The sequence below is a fragment of the Equus asinus genome, chromosome 21, assembly GCF_041296235.1.
Source record: "Equus asinus isolate D_3611 breed Donkey chromosome 21, EquAss-T2T_v2, whole genome shotgun sequence".
NCBI classification, from domain to species: domain Eukaryota; kingdom Metazoa; phylum Chordata; class Mammalia; order Perissodactyla; family Equidae; genus Equus; species Equus asinus.
This window is the reverse complement of record NC_091810.1, coordinates 50,382,871-50,395,339: the sequence shown is the minus strand read 5'-3', so window position 1 is coordinate 50,395,339 and position 12,469 is coordinate 50,382,871.

Below are 12,469 nucleotides of genomic sequence, written 5' to 3'. Positions count from 1 at the left end.
GGCAAAAAGAGTATATACTGTATGGTTCTATGTTCTATAAATTTCAAAATCCAGCAACACTGATCTATGGAGTTCAAAGCCAGGGTCATGGTTATGGGGCAGGGGTAGTAACTGGAAGGGAGACAAGGGGACTTATGGGTGCTGGTTACATAAATGAGATCACTTAGAAAGCTCAGAAAGCTGTTCATTTATGATTAGTGCACTTTTCATATATGTATAATATTTCAATTAAAAGTGAGCTGTTGCCAGGGGCTGGCCCCATGGCCAAGTGGTTAAGCTCACACGCTCCGCTTTGGTGGCCCAGGGTTTTGCCGGTTTGGATCCTGGGCGTGGACATGGCACCACTCATCAAGCCATGCTGAGGCGGCATCCCACATAGCACAACCTGAGGGACCTACAACTAGAATATACAACTACATACTGGGAGGCTTTGGGAAGAAGAGGAAGAAAAAAAACTGGCAACAGATGTTAGCTTAGGTGCCAATCTTTACAAAAAAAAAAAAAGAAAAGTAGGATGTTGCCAGATATTAAGGATATAAGGCAAATTACAGAATAATATGTGCAGAATTATTTCATTCAGGTAAAACATCAATCACCATAAGATAAGACATCGTATTTCTTTATGTTCATAAATGTATACAAATGTCTAGGAAAAGGACCAGGACAGCTACCCACCCACCTGATGAATGGAGGCTATTTCTAATATGGAGCTTGGGATGAGCTGTGGGGGGAAAGCAAGTTGTCAAAAGGACTTTATTTGCACTGGGATTGTTTGAATTGCTTATAAGGAGAATACATCCTTTAACGATGCTTATTATTGTAAGAAGAAGAGGAGGAGGAGGAGGCAGCCATGGGTGTAGGACTCTATGGCCCCAGGCCCCCATGACAACCCCAAAGACTCAAGTTTTTGCCTTGGTGATGGGAAGGGTCCCAGAGCTGCCCTGAGGGCTATTTCCAGACTCATGGAAACAAGGCTGGAGAGAGGAGAGCATCTCCCCAGTGGAGGTGACGTCCAAGGCAGGGGACTCCTTGCTCAGCAGAGACAGTCACCAAACAGTCCTTCACCAACTTCAGGGCCGGTTGGGGGAAGGGTCCTTACTGTGTTCCCAGTAGAAGTCGCTAAGGAGTCACAATCAAAGTGAACACACAGACAAATACACACTCATTCCCCAGACACATGCTCACACACACACATGCAAGCACATACTCACACTCACCCCCAGGCCCCATCCCCATGCATAGACAGGTGCAAAATTCCCTCCTCACACACAGCACCATGTCTTCACACCAGATTACCAAGAACATTCACAGTGAGCGTTCAGATTCCCCATGTCCTTCCCTCAGTGCATCATTAGCATCTGTTGCTTGGTGCAAGTATTCTCATCAAGAGTTAGATCTCTGTAGGAGACCGCCCTTGACTCCACTGGGTGCAGTTGGGCTGCACCAGCAACCTTCCTGAGGAGGTGAGAATCTGCCCAGATCACATGGGAGAGCTCTTCTAAATCCCCCACTGCAGACCCTCTGAGAAGCTCTGGGGGCAGCCTGGATGCCTTCCTCCCTCCAGGCCCGCCCCTGTAGGAAGCATCAGTTGGGATGAGCACATGCTCTCTCCTGCTCTCAAGTCCTGGCTTCCCTGTTGTTTCTTCAGCCTAGTCCAAGGCCCCACTGTGTGCTGGAGAGAGCATCATTGGTTGGCAGCCTTCAAGTGGCCCACTCAGGAAGTTACCAGACTGTCCCAAGCTGGCCCCTCACCTTTCAGATTCCCTGCCCCTCCGAGGAGACCCAGCAAGAAGAGGGAGCTGCCCAGCTGGCTGACTCACCAGCAGGATCAGACAGGAGGGATGGCAGAGCAGAGGCCACAGTACAGGAGAGGAGGCCGCAGGATGAGCCCTGAGGAAGGGGCTCCTCCCTGGTGAGGCCCCTATATACCCCCTTCTCCGGTAAGCCACAGATCTCCAGGGATGTCACCAGTTCTTCTTTGGGGCTTACTGTCTCCAGGATGGTGAAGTTTGGGGTCTGCAATGAAAACTCAAGTTCCTATCCTGCAGAAGATGGAAGAAAAGACCCAGCTCAGACTTCGCCCCTGGCCTCACCAGTGGTTTATGAGGGCAGAAGGGAACCGATGAGTCTTTGGATCCATGGGCCAGCTTGGGTCTCCATGGTCAAGTCCACACACCCCAAGGGACCGGGCAGAAGGGCCATCTCCAGATGGGGCCCTTTAGGCTCTTCAAGCCACATAGGTACTTGATCTTCCCTGGCATCTCAGCCAGACTCCTGCCTCGCATCCTTGGCACTCACCCTCAGGAGCTCACAGAACAGAAGCTCCAGGACACCCACCCCTCACACTGGCTGCCCCCTGCTGGACTGGCTTGCTCCTTCCCTCACCCTCCAATAACCTTTCTGACTCTGTCTAACCAGCACCACACAGCCCAACTCCCTCACCCTCTGCAGACTCTGCTGAGAGGAACTACAAGTTCTTAGAGGACCCTTCACTGAAGCAGGTGTTGGCCAGGAAAGGGCTTCGGTCTAGCTCAGGCCTGGGCTGCGGTGGGCTCCGAGGAGGATCACAAGGCGTTCTGCCAAGACTTGGGTTAGCTGCAGTTCAAGCCTTTCCTGCTGGGCCTGTGTGGATACAGCAGTGCCCCCTTATCCACGGTTTCACTTTCCACGGTTTTAGTGACCCGTGGTCAACCCTGGTTAAAATATTAAATGGAAAATTTGAGAAATAAACAATTCTCAAATTGGTTTTGATTTGAGCATCATTCTGAACAGTAAGATAAATCTTGCACCTTCTCTCTCCGTCCTGCTGAGGATGAGAATCAGCCCTTTGTCTGGCGTATCCACACTGTATAACCGCCCTTTCATCACTTGTCACCTCATATTCATGATTATTATCATCAATATCCATAATTGCCCAAATCCAGCAGGCATAGGCAGGCAGCAAAATCAGCACTAGGTCAGAGTCACCCCCCACTTGGCTCCTCTTTACAACTTGAAAATTCTAGTAGTGCAGTTTTCCAGGAGTAGGTCTGGGAAGAAAAAAAGGATTACTTTTGTGGTTTGAGTGTCTTACAGCCAGTCTGGGCCGCCTCCCTCATTCCCTAACCTCATAATTAAACATTCTATCTAAATAGAAGCTACCCTTCCGAGGAATTGCCACATTTAGATCCCAAACTGCCTTTCCTAAGTGTGGGCTCCACTGGGAGCTCAGTCCGGTTGTCCCGTTATCCTTTTCAGCTTTTCCGTTAAGAGTCCATTCCCTCTCAGGCACCAACTTCTTGGAGATGATACTGGGCATAAAAGGTCCAGCGAGGGTTTCAGGTAGCTATCCACTGCTGGGTACTTCCTACTATAAGGCAGAATCACTGTTGATTGGATGTGCTTAGGGAATCCAAATATGTAACTTACTCCATCTAACAGTCCTTAGTGAATAGCATGTCCCATGTATGCTGTGCAGACAGAGATGGCACCCCTGGTTATGTGCCCTGGAGTTCTTTTTGTTACTCGACTGTGAAGCTAAGCTGACAGTCTGGTATGTTTGCCAGGTTCCTTGGCCTCATGTGCTGGAATTGCAGGGTTTATTTCGGTCCCAATCCTGAATTGCAGATGGATTACCATGCCCTGTGATGGTATATTCCCATGGCTGTGGTTCTTACCTGGGCAGTGCAGGTTTGATTAACTCTTCATTCCATTGACGTTTATCCTTGAATGGTCTTTTTCCATGGGCAGCCACATGAGTCATAAGCAGGTGCTGTGGGTCCTATGCAGTTTGTTGCCGTAATGTTTGTCCCCACAAAGACTGAAACTTGATCATCGAGTTATCCTACAGCCAGGCACCAAACCACATTACCAGTCCATTGTCTACTGCCCAGGAGCCAGTGCAAAAAGTATCAAGGTGAATTTCAGGCAGTGTTTTCCTGGGCAAGCCCCACACCCACAACTCTGCCCCTTGAGCAGACTGCCATTTTTCATGCATAGTTTTAAACAGATTTCTTTGAGTCCAAACAGCTGGAGTGGCCCAGCACCCCATCTGCCCTGAATTTCACTGATCCATCCATGCATCAGGACTAGGCCCCTCCAGGAACCTTGGTGTACCAAAGCCCCCAAGAAACTCTGACACAGACCCACACCTGAGCTAGCTGCATCTGGAAGGTGACTCCACATTTTCCTGTAGATGTTGGACTCCACTAATGCCCAGTTTACTTCTTTTCTGGGCAATATCCATTTTGTTGGTGTTTACATTTTTTACCCATCCCATGGTGGGGATATCAGGCCATGACAAAACCTGCTGTTGATTTCTTAGTCTCTCAGTCTCCACTAACACCCCATAACAAGCCGGTAATTGCTCTCAAATGGGCTATGCCAGGTGCCCGTGTCAGGCAAGTGCTGTGTCCGTATCCACAAGGGATTGTAGACTAGTGGCTCCATCGTTCAGCCGCAGGCTCCAGTCTCCGTAATTGTCTATCACCAACACTTGTAATTTAAAGGCTCTTTTAGACTAATTGGCCTGAGCAGAGGGCAGTCTGTTCAGCCTGTTGGGCAGTTTCTTTAAACACTTCTGCATCTACCAGCTCTTTTGACGTCCTGAGGGAGGGCAGCTCTTGCTGAGTCACCCAAGTTCCCTACCTCCTGGCTCGTGTTTGCTTCTGAAGTATTAACCCAGGAGGTCACGTTGACAATGCACGGACACACTGATCCTGAGCCCGCATCGCATTGTGCTTGACCTTCACAACCATTCTATGAACTGGACATTGCAATTATCATCCCTGTTTTACAAATGAGGAAATTGAGGCACAGAGTAGATACACATTGCCTAAGACCACACAGCGGGTCATGGCAGGGTTGAGCCTGGACCCCAGGCAGCCAGGTCAGAAGCCTGTGTTCTGTGACTGCCAAGTCCTGGGCTTCCTGGCATCCTGAGTGTGGACTCTGGGCACAGGGAGGGACAGTGGCTTGCCCACAGAGACAGAGGCTGAGGATGGATAGGGTGCTCCCTGAGAGGATGACCATGCTGTCTGCATAGTCCTCCCTTTCAGACAAGCGGACCATCCTGATGAAGGTCATCTGAGGGGCGAGCAGGCCTGAGGGGTTGGGTGCCTCAGCCAGGGCAGCCATTGGCTCTTCAGGCTCCAGGACTTTGCACAAGGAACTGGAGAGGGAAGGGAGAGAAGGGACTAAGGTGAGTCTGGTTCCAGGCAAGGGAGGGATTCTGGAATGCGGGAAGGGTGCTCCAGCATCTGCTAATCCATGGAAGGCCTCCCAGAGCCCTCAGCAGCCTCTGTGGACCAAGCTCCTTGACCACACTGGGCCCATCTCTCCAGGCCTCATGTGCAAAAGCTTCTCTGTTTATTCCTTTCAGATCTGGAATCTTCTGATCACCTTGTTAATGGGAGGAGACATCATGAGAATGGAAAGCTGGGGAGAGCCTCTCCCCTTCCTCCCCAGCAGAGGCGCAGCCCTGGGTTCTGAGGGTCTGAGTTCGCCTCCCTCCTCACGGGGTGGACACCCACTCACAGGTACTCGGCCAGGGACAGGGCTCACTCCTGGAACCTGGGAAGCCTGGACCCTGTGCTGTGGCCCAGAGAAGGAAGACGAGTGCCCCTGGAGGCAGACTTCGGACTTACATCAGAGGACCTGTGGAAGCCCTTGGGTTCAGGCCGATTCCAAGTGAGAGGAGTGTCTGGTATTGGCGGAGGCAGAATGTCCCCTTCAGCCAGTCGGGACGGAACTCTGAGTGTGCTGGATCTGACCTAGAGGAAGGCGGGACTGGGCCGGGCTCATGCCACAGTCTAAGGACTAACATTGATACCCACTTATCTCCCAGTTTGGCTCCTTGTGGACTTAGAAGCTAATAAAGAAAGTGATGGAGTCAGGAAGCCCTGAGGGGTCCGATGTCCCAATATGACCCTCCTTCCAACCAGTATAAAGGTCCCTGATGTGCAAGCTCTGCTTGACCAAGAGGCCACTGGGTCAATACCTGGACTGTGAAACCAGGATGCCCATTTCTCCTTCCTTCTCCCGAGGCTGAGTGTGCAACCAGCGGCTTGCATCCCAGTTGCCACCTTCTGAGATGCCCCGTCCAAACCCCCAAGAGTCCCAAAGGCCAGCTATAGCTAAGAACTACCCAGGCCTCTCAGGCCCATAGCCATTCCACAGGAGAGCTGGGACTAGACGTTGCCTCATGGTCCCTGGGCCCCTCTATCACTTTGCCTCATCATCTCTCCCAGCTGTGCTCTCTCCACCTGCCAGCACCAGCCACCCCAGCCTGGTGTCTCAACCAGAGCACTGGACAGGGAGTCACTGGGGTCAAATCAGAGGAGACTCTGTGGAGGCTGTGGGAGCAAAGAAGGAGGTTGCTGTGTCTGGTGGGAGGTCAGGGGAGTCTTCACAGGCTGGAAGGCATGCCAAGCGAGGGATCAGGTGCAGAGGTGGGGGAAAGAGCAGGAGGCTCAGAGGAGGCTGAGGGTTGGGGTGTGTGGCAGCCTGGCGTCTGGGATGAGCAGGGTCTGGGTGAGGGCAATGGGGAGCAGTAACATCCAGGCTCTGAGACCAGGCCCAGGCAGTGTGGGCTCCTGAAGGCAGGGAGTGAAATGGCCAAATCAGCTGTTTGGAGGAGCCCCTGGACAATGGTGTGGAGAGTGACTGTGGTCTGGGGGATCCTGGAACCTGGAAACGTGGAGACTGGAGGCAGTGTCTGCACTTCAGAGGAGAGAAGATGGTGGTAGGAACCAGGGCAGGGGCGCTGGGGGAGGTCAGGGGGTGAGTCCCCAGGAGGAAGTAGGAGCAGGTGGGTGCTCCCCAGGCTGTGAGCTCAGGGCCCATGCAGCAGCACCCAGCAGCACAGCAGGCCAGGGGGCCCCGTGGGGACAGCCATGGGTATTCATGGGGGACTTGAACTCAGAGGCACAGAGCAGGAGAGGTCTGATCACGATAACTGGGGTCCCAGGGAGATGCGAGGACTGGGAGGAGAAGCAGCCTGGGATGCGAGTGTGCAGCTCTCCTCATCAAGGGGAGTGTCCTTGGAGGAGACGGAGCAGGAGCCACCAGGGAGGCAGGAGGGAACCCAGGAGAGTGGCATCAGGAGACTGGGGCAGGGGACAGTTTGAGGAGGAGAGAGTGTCACTAGAACCTGCGTAGGTAAAGACAAGGCTTGAGAGTGGCCACGGGGTCCGGTGAGGGCAGAGCAGCCAGCAGAGGCCTTTAGTGAGAGAGAGTGAAGAAATGGGTCAACGAGTGTAGATGACCCTTCCTCAGGCTGGGTTGAGGAGGGGACAGGGCAATAGGCCACATCTGGTGAGGGTTTTGGACATTTTTAGACTGAGAAAGGCAGTGGAGAAGAATCCAGGAGAGGAGACAGATGGAGACATACCGCTGACCTAGCTGAGGGCTGGGTCCAGAGAACAGCTTGATGTGGCCTTGAAAGTCTCTGTTAGAATGGCCTTGGTGGGTGAGGCTCTAGATGAGGGTGGTTGTTCTTATTCATTCATGAGCTATGAACTGAGTGCCTACTGGGGGCCAAGCAATGCCTAGAGGTGGAGATTTAGTAGTGAACACACAATATTGCCCTGATTGCTAAGAAGGCCCGTGGGGAGGGGAGAAGGATGTAGGATAGGCACCTGGTTCCCTTCCTTTCACAGAGGACTCAACCCTCTTAAGCAATCCTGGCTATGACACTCCTTGGTGGGGCCCAGGAGAGGCCAAGATCTTGTCAGGGAGATGGGGAAACCATTTCTTCACTTGCACATAAGGTAGACCTCGCCCACTGTCCTGCCATCCTGTGAGGCAACAGCAGGGGCTGAGGGAAACCCGGACCACATGCTGGCAGGTGCGGTTTTGTGGGGTGGGGGAAGGCTGACTTGGGGACCATGGATACCCAGAGGGACAGTCACTCCCTGGGGCAGTGGTCACTATTGTTACTGCTACTGGGTGCTGATGGGGAGGTGGTGTGTGGAACACCCTATGGACGAATAACCCACTGCCCCATCAGGGCAGAGAAAGTCCCTCCTACCCTGGGCTCCTCCCTCCACCTGAGCCCCAGGTCTCAGGACTGGCTCTGCAATTTTTTAGAGTGGCAGTTCTCAAAATATTCTCCTTACCTGGAAGCTTGTCAGACATGCAAATTCTCAGTCCCCACCAGCCCTACTGACTCAGACTCTGTATTTTAACAAGCCCCCGCCCCCCCCCACAGGATTGGGACTCCTGTGGAAGTCAGAGAGCCACCAACTTAGAGTAACGAGCTTTCAGCCTGTGCTTCTGTCCCAGCTTTGCTGGATGGGCTGTGTGACATTGGGAAGCCCTTTGTCATCCCCAGGCCTCCTTTTCCTCACCTGTTGTGGGTGTAGGACATTAATTACATGCTCTGAAGGTCACAACTAGAGGGTGAGCTGGGCCCCAAGTCTCCTGGGGTGTCCCAGCAAGGGACGTGTCTAGGTGGGGAAGTTCTTGTCTTGCCCTGGGTCCAGCCACACGAGGAGTCTGTTTACTCCTGGTTCACAGCCGCAGCACGTCAAGACATTGGGCCGTCTTAGGCCTTTCCTGGGAATGATCGTTCTTCTTCGACCTGCACTCCTTCTAGCCTCCTAGCGTCTGCTTTGCCCTGGCTCAGGCTTCTGGACTCTGAAAAATAAATTCTTGTGAAAGCCGCTTCCTCCAGACTTCGATTTCGCTCGTCTTGCCTTCTCCTACTTTCTACCACCAACCAAGCTTAACTCTGGGAGGCTCTGTGTGTGTGTGCGTGTTAGTGTCTGTGCACAAAACAGAGAGATGGGATGGGTTGGGGCAGCTGTTCCATCCAGGCGGGCATGAGGTGAGGCAGCAGGGCCAAGAGTCCAGGACAGCGTCTCCATTCTCAGGGTCCCTTTCCATGTCCTTCACGTACCTCCCGCCTCCCTCTTGAACACCCAGTGGGACTTGAGATCCACTCCGTGTACAGGGGAGGTGGGGATGCTGTGGAGCTGGTCCTGCTCATACGCAGGTGGGAGTCAAGGATGCGGCCAGGCATTTTGTGAAATACTCAGAAATTCCGAGCAGTCCCTTGGCTGTCTGGGTTCTAAGATCAGCCTGCTGGTACAATGCCTGTAAACTTTCAATTCCCCTTGAAAATTTGAGCTCCAGAAAAGCCCACCGACTCTGGCTTTTCCTCTGGCATTGAGACACGTTATTATTTCTTCAGCAGGGTAGCAGATATAAGTTGTGGGCTTGTGTTTAGAGATTGAATGGAGCACAAACTTTGTACCATTAAAAATAAGAACCCTGCTCAGCGAGGTGAGGAGATGTGGCAAAGAAAGATGTGCAGAGTGACACACAGGCCACATTTCTGTGCCAGTGGGCATTTCAGACACTGTCCATGTTCTGCCCACTCACCATCGTTAGCTGACCTGAAGCACCTGTGGCTCTTTGCAGTGGGACAGACTGGAAGTACCTGGGGAGTTGGTACTCCAGGGAGCAGCCTCAACCAATGATAGGTCAGAGTTGGTGAGAAAATATCTTCCCTTCCTCACCCCTTGGGTGGACCCACTCCAAGATGTGTTACACCCCCTAGAGGTCCCCAGCTGGGTCGTGCCCCTCTTGCCCACAGCAAGGACCTGTCTGTGAACACGTCCCCTTCTGACCTCTGTTCCTGCCCTGTCTCACTCCTCCACGCTCCTGCTGGTGCTTTCTGTGATTGCCTCCCAAGTAACTACTTCCACTTGAATCCTTGTCTGAGGGCTGCTGCTGCGTCAACTTAAAGTAGGATGCAGACATCCCTCTCTGAGCAGGACAGAGCGCAGGACTCATGTCCCATTTACTCTCTTGTCTGTCATGCTTGCTTCTTCTTGATGAGTAGGTGCAGCTGATTTCAGGCAGGTTCGAGGAAACTAAGATGCTTCTCACTGTGTCATCACAAACCCAGGGGGCAGTGTAGTGTCAGCACGAGAGGATACAGGCTTCCCAGAGCCAATTGCTGAGTTTACAGGATCTTTTCGAACTGGTTGTTTAACTCTTGGTAGCTTGAAATTTGCCATGATAGGAGTATTTACACCATGGAAATTGGCAAATCTCCACATCAGCCCTCACCGCTGGCATGTCTCTGCCCATACTGAGAGAGGGATCGCTCAGCAGGCTGTATGGGCCTGTGCTGCTCCCATCGCCTAGTCTTTTGGATGTGGAATGCCATGTCCACTGCTAATGGCTCACAGCTGCCGGCCTCACAGCCTCCCCAGGAGATGCCTGGGGGTTACATTCCCTCTGCCTGCAGCCTGTGGAGAGTGACTGACTGATGAGGGGATGTCAAGCCCGCCCCTGCCTCCAGTCAGGACTAAAGGAGGGTGCAATTCTGGGTGCAGGGCTTTGGTGGGGTCGGGCTGAGCTGGTCTCAGGATGGACCACATCCTTGCTCAGCTCCTTCCTCTGCCCCATCCTGCTTCCCTCACCCGCCTCCTCCTGAGCACACCCCTCAATCGATCGTATGCCACTGAATTCCCACCTCAGGCTCTGCTTCTAGAGAGCCCAGCCTGTGATGGCCGTGGACTGAGGTGGGAGCTCTGCAGAGTCCGTCCAGCTCTTCCCAGGTGGGTGTAGGTGCCGGGACCTGGTGTGGAGACAAGCAGAGAAAAGCTAGAGATCTCCAGGGTACTGGTGCAGGGGTGGGGTAGGCATGGGGCAGTGCTGTAATCCAGGGCCATTGAGGATTTAAAAAGTTGTCAGAGTACACAGGAGGCCAATTGGCCCAGAGAGACAACCCATAAGGGTTTCCCACTGTCTGTGCCGATGTGAAGGCCACTAAGTTCAGTGGGGAGCAGCGTCAGTGAGTTGAGGGCACTGAAGCCAACCACATGGACTATGGAAGAGACCAAGTGGCATGGAAGAGGCTAGGCAATGAGTGTGGACGAGAAGGGGCTTTTGCTGGCCCCAAGCCCCTGCTGTACCAGGGAGGGAGACTGGGTTTATCAGGCGAGGCCCTGTGGACCCTGCCCTCGACCTCCTCCTCTGAGGTATTCTGAGTTAATTTGCATTCCCCAGAAGGGACAGAACACTACTGCTCAGTCTCAAGGAGGCAAAGGAAAGGAAGTCTAAGGAGTCTAGAAGTCTGAGAGTAATTGCGCTTCTGTCTGTGTGGCCCTGGCCAGGTGTTTGACCTTTCCAGGCCTCAGTCTTCCTATCTGTAAATTGGGAACAACACAGCTTACTTTAAGGGATTGGTCTAATGCTTTGGTTGGATAAGGCAGGTAAAGGACCTCAAGAGGGGCTGAATCTGAATCAAAGAGGATGAGAGACTCAAAGTAGACACTAGTTAGTGAGCGTCACCCTATTACACAGTACTGAGGCTTACTTCTCAGAGCAGGGACAGGGAGAGACGCGTGGAATCATCCACACTACCAGACTTCCTGAGAGTACAGAACTGCCCATGGTCCTGACGCCCCTCCCCACTAGCCCTCTTCCACATGGCCATTAAAAGCACCTGGCATGGCAGGGCGGGGGATCCTCCAGAGGTCCTCTTTCTGACTGGGTGATGGGTGAGCCAGTCAGATCCCAAAAGTCCTGTTCCCTGTCCCCCATGGGTCTCTAGCCTCAGCCTGAGGGTGGGGGACTGTCCTGGTTCCTGGCTTCCCACCAGCTGTCTTTGGTTCTTCTGTGTTCTACTCTGCATCTGTGTTGTCCTCATCCAGAGCAGGGCAGGATGCTGGCAGCGGAGACACAGGCTGCATTGTGACTGTCATGAGCCTTAGGCAGTTTTGCCTTCTTGGGCTCCTTCATCGTAAAAAGTCTGATAACAAATTTTTTCACATTAAGGCCTATGAGGAAGCCATTCTGGTCATACCTGATTTGGCTTGAACATTATGTGAACTAAGGAAGCCTGACTTATGGCCTGTCAATCATACACTGTACATCTCCTTTCACCCTTAAGGAAAGGATGCATTCAATCACTGCCCTACAGTAAAGAATGTGCTCTTTGAAGATAAAAGTTAACGCCTCCCTTCTTGCGATGCCAGATGGATCTCCCTTCCCAGGGCAACAGGCTCATGTTGACCTGCTGTGTACGTGCTAATCTGTAAACAAAATATGTCTTGAGACCTTGAGAAAAAGAAAATGCATCCCTGTCATCCTTGATGTGTGTTCTCTGTTCTGAAATGGTCTGCACTGTGCTAAAAACCCTGCTGCTCTGAGTGCTTCCTTCCTTGGAGAAGACTGCACTTCCCAGCTAGTGTTCTGTTTGCCTCAAATAAAACCTCTGTCTTATTATAGGATGATTATTGATTATTTGCATCAACAAGTATTAAAAATTATATTTTACAATCACGCAGGTATAAAGATGAACATAATCCAGGCTGGATTTAATATTATGTATTTATTGCTAGTATAGTTATTTTTATCTTCTGATTTTAAGAGAAATTAAAACATTTTTGTTGTTCCTTGAAAGTATCATGGCCCCCAGGCGCCGTACCTACCGTGCCTAATGGAGAAGCGGGCCCTGCGGAGACAGCGTTCC